Source organism: Lissotriton vulgaris, chromosome 4_1, assembly GCF_964263255.1.
Source record: "Lissotriton vulgaris chromosome 4_1, aLisVul1.2, whole genome shotgun sequence".
NCBI lineage: Eukaryota > Metazoa > Chordata > Amphibia > Caudata > Salamandridae > Lissotriton > Lissotriton vulgaris.
In genome coordinates, this window is record NC_141691.1 from 198,769,024 (window position 1) to 198,786,892 (window position 17,869).

Below are 17,869 nucleotides of genomic sequence, written 5' to 3' on the forward strand. Positions count from 1 at the left end.
CTGATCTGAAAACAAGGCCCCTGTTTCACAATGTCCTACCGGGTCTTTCATCAATTCGCCTCTGCCCCTCGACTGCTGCACCGGTTCCTGGGAGACACCCTGCGAGAAAACGAGGAGCTACAGCACAATGCACACTGCAAACAATCTTTAGGAGCTAGCAACATCTTTACCACCGGATGCAACGCTCCGGAATCAAAACGGCAGCATTAACAGGCAGTGTTAACGAGCCCCGCAGTGCAGCCGGATGTCTGTGAAAAGACCTAACGGTGGATTTTAGTTCCTTTGTTCGCAGGTACCACACTGGCCTGATTTCTGTTTCCAAAGAAAGCTATTATTCCTTTTCCTCGGAGCTGTATTGTCCCCTGGCTCATTTGCTTCAACTTGGAAGAACACACTCATTCAGCCCTTCTTATCAGCCAGGCAGGTAAAATGGCTCTGCAATGGGCAGAGAGATCTGTGAAGAGCATGTTTCATTTAACACTTTATCCTAAATCCCCATCATAGGCTAAAGATTTCATTACTTTGTAGAATATAAAAGTAGTAATTCTGGAGATTTGCCAGGTAAATACATCACCTTTCACACAATTCGGATTTTTGAAATCGATTTACAGACAGTATTTTAAAGATGTGTGCTCTACAGAAATGTTCGAATTTACTGAACCCTAAAATATTCTTTTAATTTCGGTGTGGTCACTCCCCATCTTCTCAGTAACCGAGCATGCTCCTCTCAAAGCCCTGCAGGGATCTGTTTCCAAGAGCTTGGGTACCACTAATGTCATAACATAAGTATTTGTAAATCGCACGTTCACCCAAAGGTATCTTGGTGCTGAATAACAGGTGTTTGTTGTTATTCAACTCGTTGGCACTCATTTTATCGAACTCAGAAGAATGAAAGACTGAGTGGACTCGCTGAACTTTGAATCATTGACCATGAGGTCAAACACAGGCCCCTACAGTGGATGCATTAGCCCACTGAACCACCAGACCCAGTTAATGTAGCAGGTGCAGGGGCATCAGCGCCCGGGGTATGCTGTGTCCCATGCCCACCCTTGATTATTTTTTTTACTATCTCATGCAAGTGCAGGGGCCATTTTCCTAACCTTAATTAGGGCCCATGGCATTCGACCCGGGCCTGAGACCCAGAACTGCCTCACATTTGTTGCTGATGTACTAAGGCAATAGAACGGAGTAGGAATTACTGTAAGTGAATATGGAGAATGATTTTCCACGAAGGGATTAGATACTGTACCTAAAACCTACAATGAGAAAGTTATATTATGTTATGGTAATTACATTTAATGACTCACCCTAGGACATCTAGTTGCTGTCTAGAGTGGCAAGAAAGCATCCCCAAGAAAAGAAATCACATTAAAATAAGGAGGCTTTTAACAGTTTCTTAAATTGACAATAGTTTGTGCAGGTACAAATATGCAGAGGAAATCTTTTCCAATAACATGGAGCCAGATAGGAAAGGCCTCCATCACCACGTCTAGCCAAGCGGATGCGGGGGACGCACTGCCGGGCTTTGTGCTTAAAACTTAAAGTTCTGGTGGGTATGAACTGCTTGATTTTCTGTTGGAGATAGCTGGGGCCTTTGCCCCTTAAGGCATTAAAGGTGAGGGAGCAGGTCCTTAAAACCCTTCTCTTCCTTACCGGTAGTCAATGTAGAGGTTTCAGCGAAGGTGCCGAAGGTAGTTCTGGGCGTAAGTTTGGGAACAAGCCTGGCTACCTTGTTTTGAACTACTTGTTATTTGGCCACAAGCGTATTGTTCACTAGAGAATCATCAGTAAAGGTTCCCATCAGGTTATGTAATGTGTATTTGTAAAATGCACCCACAAGGGTATGCTGTCACTGAATAGGTGTGTGCATAGCCCTGCCTATGGTAGGTTGGTTAATTGCAAAATAACAGGTGTTCAGCTTCATGTCAAACTCAAGAAAAGAGGAGGAGGCCCTGATTTGGACTTTGAGGCCGTTCCAAGCTTAAGGAGCGTTGTAAGAAAAAACCTGTCTTCCTGATCTGGTGCTGTGTATGTGTTGTGTGTGTGTAAGTAGGAGTCCTGCAGAGTGGAGGTGTCTAGGCATTTGCTGGTGGTGACTGTTCTGTTAGGTGTGGCCTAAGTTGTACTGTGCCTTGAATGTGTGTGTGTGAGGAGTTTGAAATTAGCGCATTTGGGTATCAGGAGCTACTGGTGATCCCTGAGGTGTGGTGTGATGTGAGTTCTGCGTGGGGGACTTAGGTCGAATCTGGCCGCCAAGTTCTGGATGGTATGTAGCCTTTAAGTGAGTGGCTTCGTGATCCTGGTGTAGAGTTTTCCAGTAGTTCAACTTGTTGGTGACTAGAGCGTGAGTAACAGTTTATCTAATACTGCTTGGGAGCCATTTGAAGATCTTTCTCAATAACTTCAGGGTGTCAAATCAGGATGCAGTGACGACATTGACTTGTGTGGTCATGTCCAGTTTGTTGTCAATGATTATTCCGATGTGCCTGGCATCGGTACTGGGTATGGGTATGGGTTTGAGATTGGCCGTTCTAAATCAACCAGGGAAAAAGGCAATAGTTATTGTAGTTGCTACTGCATTTTTTTAATAACATTATAATCTTAAATGATAGCATTCTGTAGCTACCTAGGAAAACACGTTTTGTGCATTAGGCAGATAAGGATAAGGTTAAATCAATGTTTTTTCATAGGTAGCAAAGGTATGTTAAATTAGTTGCCATATGTGTTTTAAATCCGGGAATGCACATTAAGGAAATAGTTGAAAAACTCACTAGTTTTACACCATGTTTGAAATATCTAGCTCTCAAAGATGACAGATGAAATATACGACTGCCCTTGTTAATGCTTAATTGATGGAACTTACGATAAATTATACCACTCAACCTGTACTAGTTATTGTCTGGCACTGAATAGTTCCCTAGGCTGGAGGAAAGCAATCTTTTTCCATTTATGTAAATACACCATTTGTTCCTTGTGTCAATTTAATTTCATTTTATTTTTTTATACATTTCATAAATTTCTCTTATATGAACTTTAAGGTGGTCATTAGGATGTAGGGCGGTTCGCCACCGCCCGCATGGTGGTAGCAATCCGACCTCATCCATCCCTGCCGCCACCCATTTACCCCCGCCATATTAGTATGGCGGGGGTACCGCACTTTTCTGCCCGGTCGACAAGTCGATCGGGCGGAAAAGGGTTTAATATGGTGGCGGTGTCTGCTAGACACCGCCATATATATTAGTGGATGCGGAAACATGCCTTTCCCATTGCTGCCATAGAAAGGCATGAAGATTCTGCTTTTGGGGGCCCATTGCAGGCTTCCACGGTATTGGGGGTGTGTGCACATGGGTGGTAATTATGGTACCCCCTGCATAGTCATTGACATGGTGGCAGGCATCTCGTGGTGCCTGTCTGCTTGTGCCTGACAATGCTGGGAATGGAGGATGCCACGGCCACGGTGGGTGTGGCATCCTAATTGTAGGGGCGGGACCGCTGCACCACTGGTGGTTGGTCTCTGGCCTGCTAATGGCCCCCTTAGTTTTTAAGTCTATAACATAGCTTAACTGAGGAATTTTTTTTGCCCAAAACAAAATATAATGACTACAAACAGTATATGCGGTGCTGTTCACAAATATGTAAAGTGCTATGAAATATAATAGGTAAAATACCATATCAATTTTATCCATACATTACATTTCATTTGTATAGACCATATTTACAATCTTTAAAACACAGGAGACACTTTTCAAAAAGTGTACATATTTGCAGGGATAGTAATTGCTCAAGACACTGGTCTGCCCCCACACTATCTATTCCACTCATAACTCACACTTTCATACATTCATTCCCTCACTTCTACTATACATGTATATTCCAACCAATATTGATTATCACCATCAGAAACCAGCAAGGAGTAGCAGTGATCTCAGCCGGTGCTGTGTTGTAGGTCCGAGTCTTAAATAGTTTGGTCTGCATACGTTTTGGTGCAAAATATATACATACTCCATCTTCTTCAGGGCCACCTCTGATGGATTCTCATAAAAATAGTGGATCAACGTGGGGGGATATCTGTAGATAATATAAAACTTCTTTACTATACCAGCCTAAACAAAATTTCTATTTTAATTTAAAGGCTCCCGTGTTTTTCTGCACAGAATGAATGAAGAGAAAAGGTAGAAAAAAAAACCTTACATCTGCATGTAAAAAAAAGCCACAAAGATGAGTATATATTGCCAGGAGTGATTACCCAGGAAATTATAGCTTAAATCCCATAAGAGTCAAGATTTTATGGATTACTTACCTCTGTGTTCACACACATTGGCATCTGTGTACATGAAAGTTTGAATTACCTGTGAAAAAGGTAGTGTCCCTCCGCTTGATTGGAGACGGTGTTACCTGATGGAGCCCAAATAATTTGCTGATAGCCAAAGCTCTATGAAATCGACAAGCAGTGTGGTTCACCGTTTTATGAATTATAATTGATAAGACAAATGTGGCAAAATGTTATTATCACCAACGTATGTATATTCACAATTGTTAGCTGCTAGTACATCTTTAGACATGGCATTGTGTAAGTATGTTACCTCATGTATATATTCACTGCTTTAAATCTTGTGCAGGACTTGTTCTTTAATTAGGGGAAAGCAGCTAGCTGTAACTTGATAACCGTTCCTCTGCATTTTTTTCTCCTGGTTGGCATTCAGACCAAAAAGAGATGCACGAATAATGTCAGGAGAGGCCAAGAAACACACCTACCTATTACTCAGTGGTCAGATATCAAGCAGGGTATTGCATTGATGAAATCGACATAGTATTACCTATTATATTTTATAGCAGTTTACACATTTGTCCAGAGCACTGCATATACTGTTTGTATTTATTATATATTGTTTTGGATAGAAAAAAAATTCTCAAATAAGATATATATTATAGACTAAGAAACTTAAAGTAATGATAAGAGACATTTATGAAAAAATAAAATAAAATTAATTTGGCACAAGGAACAAATGCTGTATTGACATAAATGGAAAAATAATGCTTTCCACTAGCCTAGGCAGCCAATCAGAGCCCCGCAGCAAGTAGTGCATGTCGAATGGGATGACTTATTTGAATTTTTTATCTTTACCCCTTGTCCCAGAACTATTAGTGCACATTCCTAGCACATTCGTACCTTGTTTAAATTTATTAATGCTTAATTGATAAACAGTGACTGAAGCTTTCTCTAAGGTGATGATGTCAATATAGTTCTGATCCTGCATCTGCATTATTTGTTTTCTTTTTCCTCTCTAATATTTTCTAACTAGAATGAACTTGTTGAAATCATTCATTTGGTTGGGTGATGAGCTTAGACAGAATGTGCCTTTAGTACCTACCCCCCTGAGAACGTGTGATTACTGAATGCCACTGTCAATTATGACAAATGGCATTCATGCTTAGCAAAAATCCTTTGAAGCCACTGCGCTAAAAACCAAAGAGAGGTATTTTCTTTCACTGTCAAAATACCTGCCATTCAAAGAAACCTGTATGTGTGAGACGTATGAATCCAAGTAGGTTTTGCATTCCTCTACTTTCATTTTGTTCTTAGAAGGTTTGTTCTTAATATTATTACAATTATTATAATTATTAATATTATGATTAGTATTAATAATAATAATACCAATAACAATGTTACTAGTAAATATATTTTTTTTTAAATATTATCGATAATGATAATAATAATAATAATAATAAAAATAATAATAAAAACACTTATTATTATAATAGTAACAATAATAATCATAACTATAATGATAACATTAGGTTCTTTTAAAAGAGGGTGACTAGTAAAAGGTCTCATGGCACTAAAAGGAAATAGAATAACTTAACGCCTAGCAGAAATCACTTCCACCTGTCTGTCGGCAAACGCAGCCCCTAAATTGACAGGATATACATTGGTGACTCTGAAGTCTGCCAGCAAGGGGGCTGTACGGAGCTGAAGGGGAAGGTCATACCAGGTCTTGGCTGCAATGTAGGAGAAGGAACGGCCATCATTGCGGCTGTGATGGATACAGGGGGTTTGTGCAAGGGTAACTGAGAAGGAGCACACATCTTTAGAGGGTTGATGGAAGTGATCCAGCAGGCTACCAACCTCTGAAACTCTATTACCATATATTCATCTGGGCCCATATATACACTCACTCATATAGGCTGGTTATCACCACTGGGGGTATATTTTTATAAATGCTTTAACCCCTCCCATGCTCATGACGAGGTCAGCTCGTCATGAGCCACGGTACTCGTGTGCTCATGACGAGCTGAGCTCATCATGGCCGTTAGAATGCTTACACGCGGGGCTAATTCCCCTGCTGTGCTGAGCGTTCTAAGGAAACGGGTGTGGCCATGACGAGCTCAGCTCGTCATGAGCACATGAGTACCGTGGCTCATGACGAGCTGACCTCGTCATGAGCACCGGGGTGCCGTGCACGCCCCAGTCCCCACAGCACAGCGGGGGAGTCAGCCCCGCGGCCTAGGGGTGAATTAGGATCTGTTATCTATCTCATCTCACTAATCTTCTCACTGATCATAAAGCCTTTTCCTTTTCGTCAATGGACCTATTTAGTTGGAATTAGTTGATGGTGATATGACATAGGTTCATTTATCTTCTATTTTATTTAAATAACCACATACTCGGGAACGTTTAAATCATATGAGTCAAACAAATTACAGTACGAACTCCATCTCTCCAAGGAAGTAAAATCAGTTTACCCAATTTTAGCATTGTATTTCAATGAGATTTTCACAACAACAGTACCTCAGGAAAAAGAGGATAGAGAGAGAGAGCAGTACATTGACACAATACACAGAAATATATTTACCTAGGATGGTGTGGAAATCAGACCCTCTGGCCAAGAGATTAATGGGTCCCCTGGAAGGAACAGGTGACAGGGGCTTGAGGACAATATAGATGGCCTCTTCTGGATTCGAGGCCTGCTTCGCACTCCTCTCCGATACTAACTTTCTCCTCAATTCTTCTGCGATCTTCTTCTAATTAGATTACCTCCTTGATTCTTCCGTGATCTTCTTCTAATTATTTGGCTTTAAAATTCTAAGTCTGCTTCTTCCAATATTCTATCATCATTCAGACAGCATACCGTTTGTCTTGCTGCGACTGCGCACTGTTGTAACTAACTGCCTCAATTACTTTTCTAACGGCATGTGCCACCCCTAAAAGTTTCAACTTTATGAAACTTCTACTTCTGATTGGACAAGCTAAGGGAATAAACATTGCACTATGCTAAGTTTGGATACATTTTCTTTGGTTCTTTCAGCCAGGTTCATCAAGGAAAAATCGGCTTGCAAAGGGCCAGATTCTGCGAATCTGGCCCTTTGCGAGCGCTTTTATTGCATTTGGGATTCATCATCCCAAATGCAATATTCGCAAAATCTGAAATCGCTAAATTGCAAAGAATTGCATTTAAGGAATCTCTATTTGAGATTCCTTAAATGCAATTCATGAACCATTTTAGAATTGCGAATTCGCAATTTTTGGCCGCTATTTACCGCGAAGTCTGACTTCGTGGTAAATAGCGAAAACTTCGAAAAATGCTCTTTAGTGCATTTTTCTAAGTTGGATGTTACACACACACATGTCCTTTGGACATGTGTGTGCGCAACACCAGTGTAAATCACCATTTCAGGGGTGCTACAGGGTGTCCTTTGGACACCCTGGCACTCTTGAAATCACTTCTTTATTTGCGATTCGCTAATTGCGAATCGCAAATAAGGATTGACTCCCTATTCATTCCTATGGGCCTTCGGCCCATAGGAATGAATGGGGAGTCATTCCTTATTTGCGATTCGCAATTAGCGAATCGCAAATAAGGAAGCTGTAGAAATCGCTATAAATTTTGCGATTTCTACATGCATCCCGTTTTGCGAGTCTTTAATAGCGATTCCTTAATATTCGTTATTAAGGTCTCGCAAAAGAGGAGCATGATGATGGAATCTGGGGTTTGGTTTTATGTTCCTCCCCATTAATTTGGTTTCCAAAGCTTTATTTCCCACCCATATTCACAATTTTTATCAACAACAATGTACACATTTTACAATTGAACATTGAGTTTTCAGGATGTCCAGCTGGTTCCCAGGACATGTACAGACAACAGCCTTGGACAGGTTTCAAGATTTGACATCACTGCCTATGGCTTGTCATCATTGCGCCTGCATGAGGAGTCACGTGCAGTGTAGACTTTAGCATCGTTCAGAAGCCCAAATACAAACTAATAGAAAGGTCAAAAGAAAAAGTATTAATTTCAAAATAAAATGATTTCACTGTATACCACCTATATCTACTCTAATCCCATTTGCTTATAAAGACTCTCCCCGCATTAGCATTTAGTATATAACTCATTTTAATTTCAGCAAAGCAGATGCTTAGCATGTGGGTTTCCAAGCGGCCATTTTAGATGCATTTGCGCAGAAGCAGAATTTTCCCTCCAAGCGTAAAGACTTCATTCTGCGTAGAGGCAGTTGATGCATGCGCAGTACAGTTTCCAGCATTAGCAGCCATTTTAAGTTCCACTCGGGTTACTCGTTAGTAGAACACATATTCAAGCTTCATCTAGCTAAAAATATATGTAATGTTGTGCATATTAGTATCACAATACAGTATTAATACTATATTACGGGATTATATGAGAGGATTGCGTCCAAATAAGTCTCTTTTATACAAGTCCTTTAAGCATGGGCGGAAAATCCGTTTCGCTCGCGGATTTTGCGGATTTTCGGTAAATTCGCAATCCGCGAGATTCGCGAATCTCCCTTAAAATCCGCAAATCCGCGAGCAGCGGATTTTATGGCTTGCTCGCACTGTTCGCGTGAGTTCGCGGCTTCCCAGTACAACTTCGCGCCCCGCGAATAAGCGCTAAATTGCAGAAATACGATCTTAGCAAAACTGAAACTACTTACCAGGTTCAAAAGTTCAGGCTCATCATTAGTAGCCATTTCCTGTAGTGCTTCCTGAGGGGCCCCTCCAGAGTTCAGTTGCCAGTTGCAACTATTATGTGACCCTGCTCTGAACCTCAGAATAGTTACACATATGCCACAAAGGTCCTGAATTACAGCTAAGGGAGACATGCAGGAGCCAGGCTGGAAGTTCAAATCCATTAATCAGCCCCTAATTCATTATTGTCAGTTGGGGCAGGGCAGGTGTTGTAACTAATTTTGCAACAATGAAAGCACTTAGCAAGTGCAAAAGATCACTAACCAGGAAGCACTAAGGAAGCAGGTGCCAGCTAAAAAAATATTCTGTGACACATTAATCAGCCCCAAATTAATTCAGGTCACTTGAGGCAGGGAAGGTGTGCTTTGCTTTGCCACAATAATGTACACTGACTGGACAACCAGAGGGTGCTGTGATGAAACAGAGGGTGGCATGGGTGGGCCAGAGGGTGGCATGAGTAGTCAGAGAGTGGCAGTGGTGACAGAGAGTGGCAGTGATGAAGAAGAGTGTCCCAAACAGGCTGGACACATAGAAACAACAAGTTCGCAAAACTTGCGACCCGACAGGTAAGTTCGCGTTTGCGAAATTGTACAAAACCCTCGCGAACTGGCAGAAACCCGCGCGAACACAAAAAAAAAATCCGCAAATTCGCGAGAATTCGCGGATTTTGCGGATTGCAAGTTCGCAAATCCGCAAAATTTGCGAACGCGAGATTCGCAAAATTTGCCCATGCTTAAAGTCCTTGCACCATCAGAAGTTCAGTTGATTGTTGATGTAGGCAGGTCCTGGACCATAGAGGGCTTTGTAGGCATTTGTGAGGATCTTGATCTGGCATCACTACTAGATGTGGAGCCAGTGGAGGTGTCTTAGGTGGGGAGCGATGTGGGTTCGTTTGGAGAGGTGCAGGATGAGTTTGGCTGCAGGGTTCTGTATAGTCTGGAGTCTGGTGGGGGTAGGGTGGAGATACCATTGTAAAGGGCATTGCTGTAGTTGAGTCAACTGGTGACGAGGGCCTGAGTGACGGTCTTTATGGTTGGTATCCATCTGAAGATCTTGTCGAGCATGCAAAGTGTGTGGAAGCAAGAGGAGGCAACTGTGTTGACCTGTCATTTCATAGTCAGTTGAGTGTCACAGATGATGCTGAGGAGGCGCTCATGTTTGTTTGGTGTGGGTCTAGGTCCTAGTTTTGCAGGCCACCTGCTGTGGTCCAATTTGGAGGTGTTCTAACCGAAAATCAGTACTTCAATTTTGTCAGAGTTGATTTGGAGGCAGTTGTCTCTCATCTATTTGGCTACTCTGGTCATCCTGGGATCATGTCAGATGGCATTTAATTGACTAGATTATGATAGTGCACCAATTCTTTATTGCTCACTCATACCAAATTTCACTTGAACAGTTAGACAGTCCTTTTCAAGACTTTCACCCCATTATTCAGTCCACTCCATTCACTTTGATATCTCACCACTCAAACCTGAGGTACTTTTCACAGTGTGGTTTAGATTTAAACTTTTCATCGAATGCATATGGCATTCTTCAAAATTATCAATCCTCCAATTTTATTTGAAAAAGAAGTAGGGCTTCCCACACTAGTGCCATGTCTGTGCAGCATAAATTGTAAACAAATTTGTCTTTTTGTTCCTCCCAAAAATATGCATTAGACCTGCTGAACCATGTATAAAGATTAGTTTCTAAAATCAACTTCTACGGATTGTCTTTGTTCACCCAGTAGCCCCATTCAATGCCCCATAACAAATTGCCCAGATTTAGGTGCAGGGTTACTGTGGCCAGAAATAACAATTCTGAACCTACGTTGTGTTATTTGAATTGTTAGGATCACTGACATAATATAGTGTAACAGAAAATATTGTTTCATATTAACATCATTAAAAACATCGAAAAATATTGTTTCTTTATATTTATACGTCCTTGTTCACAGTGGGCGTGTATTTGCTGCTTCAGTGGGCATCTGCCTCAAGGCTTTCTGGTATCAGCATTTTCTACGCAGCAAATGCACGCACACTGGGGCAGGGAACTCAATAAAGAAAGCAAGCATGTGTTCTACAGTGGTTGCCGTCGTCCTTTGAAATGGGCTTGTGAACATGGCCGTAATGTTTGAAACGCATTAATCTGTCCTATTTGGATTAAAGCTGAAAATCTGATTTGGCTACAGTACTCTTTTGTCAGAGGTCAACTTTAGGGGAAGGCGTCCTCACGGGGGTAACCTGTGTTTGTGTGGAGGTTTGCGGCTGTGCCAGGCCACAAGGACGAACTGCCGCTGAGTAGCGGATCTGTGGCGCTTGAGATCGTGGCGCTGAATCAGAACTGAAAGCTCTATATCGAGTGACGCTTAAAGGTAGCATACTCAGTATCGTCAACTTTTACCATCCCACTGTGGTTTTTACTTGAAATTGATATTATGGGAAACTGCAACACCCACTTGGGGATTTAATTAGAATGTTGAAACTGCTGATACCAGAAAGCCTTGCGGCAGACGCCCACTCAGGCAGCAAATACACGCCCACTGGGGTGGAGAACTCAATAAAGAAAGCAAGCATGTGTTCTACAGTGGTTGCCGTTGTCCTTTCAAATAGGCTTGTGAACAAGGACATAATGTTTGAAACGCGTTAAGTCTCCCTATTTGGATTAAAGCTGGAAATCTGATTTGGCTACAGCCCCCTTTTTTAAGAGGTCACCTTTCCGGGAGGGTGTCCTCACGAGGGTAACCTGTGTTTGTATATATATATAAGACCGGAGGAGGTCTTGCGATCATTGCTAAATCCCATCTCAAATTAAACCTCACGAAAATTCCCAACCTTGGCATCATCGAAGCCGCTCACTTTTCAATTATGGACCCTGCTTGTTCCATCTGTGCAGGCATACTGGTCTATAATCCCCCGGCCGTAACCTCTTCCTCCCTTATCACTCTGATTCACTCCATCGCCGATTTTTCTCTCAAACACCCCCATTTTACTGTTTTAGGAGATTTTAATATTCATATTGATAATCCTTCCTGCACACTAGCCTCCTCTCTGTTAGAAACCTTACAAGGACTCACCTTGCCTCAACTAGTGACAGGTCCTACTCATATAGCAGGCCATACCCTTGACCTCATTTTTTCCAATCTTCCTTCCCTCTCCACTCTCCCCCCCACTCCTTTGACATGGACCGATCATTATCTTATCCCTTTTTCTTTCACGGCCCCCTCCCCTCCTCCCCCTATCCCCCTTAATCGAGTTAAAGGTCGTAAATGGACCAAAGTTACATGTAACTCCCTGGAAGCTCATCTACATTTTCATTTTAACCAGCTAAATGACCTCAATTTAGAAACATTGAGATTCAATTCGGCCCTCTCGGATGCACTTGACTCGGTTTCCCCTCTGGTCCCCGTCACTTCCTCCAGATCCCGTCCTTCTGCCCCTTGGTTCTCCCCTCTGTTGCGTGAGGAAAAGAGCAAGTGTAAGCAGTTGGAACGTAAATGGAGATTGAACTATGATCCTGTAGCCAAATTGGCCTACAAATCTGCCCTGAGTAAGTTCCACAAACTAACACGCTCGTCCATGAGAGCTTACTTTTCTAATTTGATTCAACAGGCGCAGAATTCCTCCAAAACTCTTTTTTCCATAGTGAATGACTTCGTAAATCCTCCTGCTTTGAAATCCCTCTTTACTCCCACTCAAGATCTCTGCAATGGATTGTCTGATTTTTTTCAAGAGAAGATAGTTAAACTCTCCTCCTCCTTTGCAGCAATGGCTCCGGATTTCCCTGATGATTGCCCTGGCCTCCCCTCTTGTTCTTTCAACTCTTTTAGCGAGTTAACTCCTGATCTCGCGTTAGCTTTATTACGCAACGTTAAGTCTGGTTCCCCCCTGGACCCAGTTCCTGCCAAAATCATGGGTAATCTCGCCCCTATCCTTGTGAACCCGTTTCTTTCCATCTGGAATGCCTCTTTGTCGCAAGGTCTATTCCCCTCAGTTTGGAAACAGGCCAGGCTGGTCCCCATACTGAAAAAACCTGGTGCAGACCCTCTGCTTTTTAGCAACTATCGACCTATTTCTCTCCTGCCTAAACCTGCCAAGATACTGGAGAAGGTGGTACAGAAACAAGTGGCACTGTACTTAGAGTCAAATCAGCTGCTACACGACTCTCAGTCCGGTTTTAGATCCGGCTATAGCACCGAGACTGCGCTGCTTGAAGTCTCTGAAATTATCAGGGAATCAGTGGATAGGGGCGAGGAGGCCATGTTGGTCCTCCTCGACCTATCCGCTGCTTTTGATACTGTCTCCCACAAAATACTTACCTCCCGCCTACAGCAGCTAGGGGTCGGTGGGACAGTGCTGGCCTGGATTATTTCTTTCCTGGCTAGCCGTTCCCAAAGGGTTACGATGCACCCTTTTGAATCCGAAGACAAACCCCTCCTGTGTGGAGTGCCCCAGGGCTCTGCCTTGAGCCCTCTACTGTTTAATGCTTATGTGGCTCCTCTGGCCAAGGTAGTTGAATCCTGGGGCGTCAGGGTGGTCTCCTACGCTGACGATACTCAGCTTATCTTTTCCTTTCGAGACCATTCTGACTCCCTCTTCTCCAACTTTAGAAACTGCCTTGGTAACATATGCTCCTGGATGTCAGCCAATCACCTTGCCCTTAACACCGACAAAACCGAGGTTCTCTTTTTCAGTAAAAAATCCCCCCCCCCTGCAACCCTCTGGTGGCCTACCATTCTGAATCCCCCACCCTCTCCCGTGAAGGCAGCTCGTAACCTGGGCTTCATTTTTGACAACTCTTTGTCCGGAAATGCCCAAGTTAACAAAGTGGTAGGGGCCTGTTTCTCTAAACTTCGCATGATTAGAAAAATCTTCCCCTTCCTCCCTCTATCCTCACGCAAAACCGTAGTCCAGGCCCTTATCATCACCCATCTAGACTATGCTAATAGTCTATATGCAGGTGCCCCGCACTATCTTATTGACCGCCTGCAAATAGTCCAAAATGCGGCAGCCCGGCTCATCGGTAACATCCCTGCCCGTACTTCAGTCAGAGCCTACCGAGAAGAACTTCATTGGCTTCCCATCTCACGACGCATAGACTTTAAAATTCTGATCCTGACATTTCGGGCTATCCATGGTACTGGCCCACTTTATCTGAAAAAGCGTCTCAAGATCTCTGTTTCAGCCAGACATCTCAGATCCAATGACCTTCGTCTTCTGTTGGTTCCTAGATTCAGGCTTTCTCGGACTGGCGGCAGATCTTTCACCGTCACTGCCGCCAAGCTCTGGAATAGCCTCCCCCTTGACCTCAGGTTCTGCGAATCTGAGCCAGCCTTTCGCCGCAAACTCAAGACCTGGCTGTTCACTAGGCGGTAGGACTTGGAACTGTCAACTCCTCACCGTTTCCCATCTTCTCTGTGAGATATGATCTTGGTTACTCCTCATGGGGACAGTTATGTAATCTTAGCGCCGGGACACCTCCATTGGAGGTAGCTGCGCGCTCTATAAGCTCCATAAATAAATAAATAAAAATAAATATATATATAATGGCGGCAGCGCTGGCTTTACCTGAATAAATCACCTTGCACCAGCAGCTTTTGGGTCGACTCTTTGTCGCTTTGCATCGGGCAGTTTCCTGTCTTTTGAGTGGCAAGCCTAGTGAATGAATATATATATATATATATATATATATATATCCAAACGGGTCCTCAGCAAGGCACTCGGAGCAACATACAGCCACGCTACCTCAAGAAAACAGCAGGACCAGGTATTCCGTGAGTTGTTGTTTTTTTATTCAGCAACAAACGACAGCATAACGTTTCGGCCTCTCACAGGCCTTGATCACATGGTGTTATACATTCGAATGGCAGATTTTTAAAGTGCAAGTGCAAAAGGCGGTAACCAACCAGAATGGCGTAAAGTGCTATAGTGCAATAGACATAGTAAAAATACTACGTAGATACATTATTGACATCAAAAACGCACTCCACATTTTTAACAATGTTAAAAGTTTGCCAATATTGGGATAAATCCCCAAACAAACCACACTGTGAGTGTATGTATGTATAAAACAGAATATATATATATACATGTAATTTACACAATGTCCGGATAAATCCGTTAACGCAGTCAAGTTCACCCGAGTAAGTAAAGCACTCCGGTGAAATATTTCACTGTCTATGAGTGCAACCAGATGGTATAAATATCTAACAGTGGTCCGAGACCTATTATTTCAATTAACGTAAAAAATTACAATTTAATCAATTAAAAGGCATATGTTATTTTGACAGCCCTGATCAATCAATGAAGAAAGAGTAGAAAATAGGCAACAGCAGCAAACTCAATATATGTATACAATATTTTAATCTATTGTCAAGTTTTTGAAACAAAAGCACAGTTCTCAGTAATAGGTACTTTTCTTTATATGCATTGGTCCCGTATTCAGAACGTGCAGTCGAGCAAAAGGGGTGTCAAAAGAAAGTGAACGTGATAATATGAAAGGAAAGAAGTCACACAGATTTACAAAATTATATTCCAAACACTTCAAAAGAAATACCAGCCAACGAAGGCCGGAAACATATATAACCTGGCCACTTCAATTAGTCAGCCCAAATTCCCTATTTATTCCTAAGCCTATGATGTAAAAAATGTCTGCACTATATCTTGGAGGGTGATATAGTTAGTGGTCCAGGTTAATTAATGAAATGTCGACGTTTCGACTCGTCTTGCGGCCTTGCGGTCATTCTATTCCTGGGCCATGCGAGTCTTCTTCAGGACAGGTGGGACGGGACAATATAGGGATCTCGTTGATGACCCTGAGAGAAATATAAAAACCCATTAGGGTTTGGGCTGTTGCCTACTTACTTTAAAATATATATAAGGGCAGAATTTCAAGAATGCTTACCCTTCTAGGGAATTAATGGTCGTGATTCCCACTCCACATAGACTCAGTCCTTACTTTTCCAGGGAGGATATGCCAAGTAGTCTGGAAAGATTAATGAGGAGCCCATTTGTAAAAATAAAACAAATATTAACTTAGTTTTACACATCAAGCAGAAGATTTTAAATAATTACCTCTGTAGTCTTGTTAAGTATCCTATCCGGTGGATATTCATGTGCCACTGTATATCTTAAGGATCTGTTCCCAATCGTAGGTATTGGAGAATTTCAATATAATTAAAGGCGACTCCTCGAGAGTAAATCAATTGGCCTGAGAAATCAGAAACCGAGGGGTGAGTGAAGCATCCCAAACTATGGTGTTATGAAGAAAAAACATGGGTACATAGGGTACCGGTTACCTGAGTAGCTGAATAGTCTTGGTTAAGGAGATCACTTAATAGATGCAGGCAATGTCGGGCACCTGAAAAGAGAAAGCTACGTCCTAAGTACCCGTGTTCGATCTTGGTCTGAACAATGTAAATATAGCCTCTGGGAGTGGGTCCCAAATCAGTGCTTACCGCTAATTAGGCTAGAGGTCTACGAAGGAGACACGCGTCTGTCGGGAGACTCGAAGGAAATGCTCCGCGAGTGAACCGAAGCGTTACTAGGCAACCCTGTTTTGTTTACTCCGGGTGCCTTATTGTTTTTCGGAAAGTAAGGACGGACTCCCCGTTCCTCCCACAGGCTGACGTGTGTTTAAGTCAAACCAGAGTTAACGGGCCAGATCACTCATTCCCTGCATCACGATGCGCACGGATGTATTTATCGGAGCTTGAGTAAATTATCGTGATGTATTGCCATCCTCATAAAAAATAATTATGATACACGATTTAAGCCTGAATATTAGTGGCTTGCAAGTACAAAATTACTTATGGCTAAGTAAATAATTTTGTGTGTATGGTACACTAGTCCCCACATTTTTAACATGATATTAACCAACATTAATAAAAACGGCGGCCATTTTAGTTTGGGGAGACGGATATCAGAGCATAATCCCCATCAATGTGTACATTATTTTAAAAAAGAGAGACCTTATTTACAAAAACATTTACAAAAACATTTCAAGCATTACTAGTGTAGCAATGTTTGACAGATTAACTAATGGTACATACTGTTTACAACATAAAGCAGACAAACAAACAATTTATTCAGTGTTTCATATAGTCTGTTATCCACAGTGGTTAAGGGAACCATACATTAGAGAATTGAGACCTGTCTGTTAATCTCCTCTAGCTCGTTTAGCCCCTTGTGTGCCGTGTCTAGAAGATATATCCAACGACATTCTCTTCTGCTCAAAATGTTCTGTAGTTCACCTCCTCGTGGATTTACATGTACCTTTTCCACGACCCACCATCTGATACTGTCGGGTGGGTGTTCGAATGTCGCGAAGTGCTGTACGAGTGGAGCTCCCACTGTCTTACATCGTATCCGACTGACATGTTGGAGAATCCTGCACTTAACTCGCTGTATAGTTTGTCCCACATACATAAAACCACAGGGGCACAGGATCGCATAAATTACCCCTGTGGTGTTGCAGTTACTATGTGCTTGCAGCGTGTGTGTCTGTTCGTTATGCGAGAAGGTTGTGCATTCAATGGTGAGGGGGCATGCTTTGCAGTTACCGCATTTTTTATGTCCCAGTACTGGCGGTAAACGTCGACATTTCATTAATTAACCTGGACCACTAACTATATCACCCTCCAAGATATAGTGCAGACATTTTTTACATCATAGGCTTAGGAATAAATAGGGAATTTGGGCTGACTAATTGAAGTGGCCAGGTTATATATGTTTCCGGCCTTCGTTGGCTGGTATTTCTTTTGAAGTGTTTGGAATATAATTTTGTAAATCTGTGTGACTTCTTTCCTTTCATCTTATCACGTTCACTTTCTTTTGACACCCCTTTTGCTCGACTGCACGTTCTGAATACGGGACAATGCATATAAAGAAAAGTACCTATTACTGAGAACTG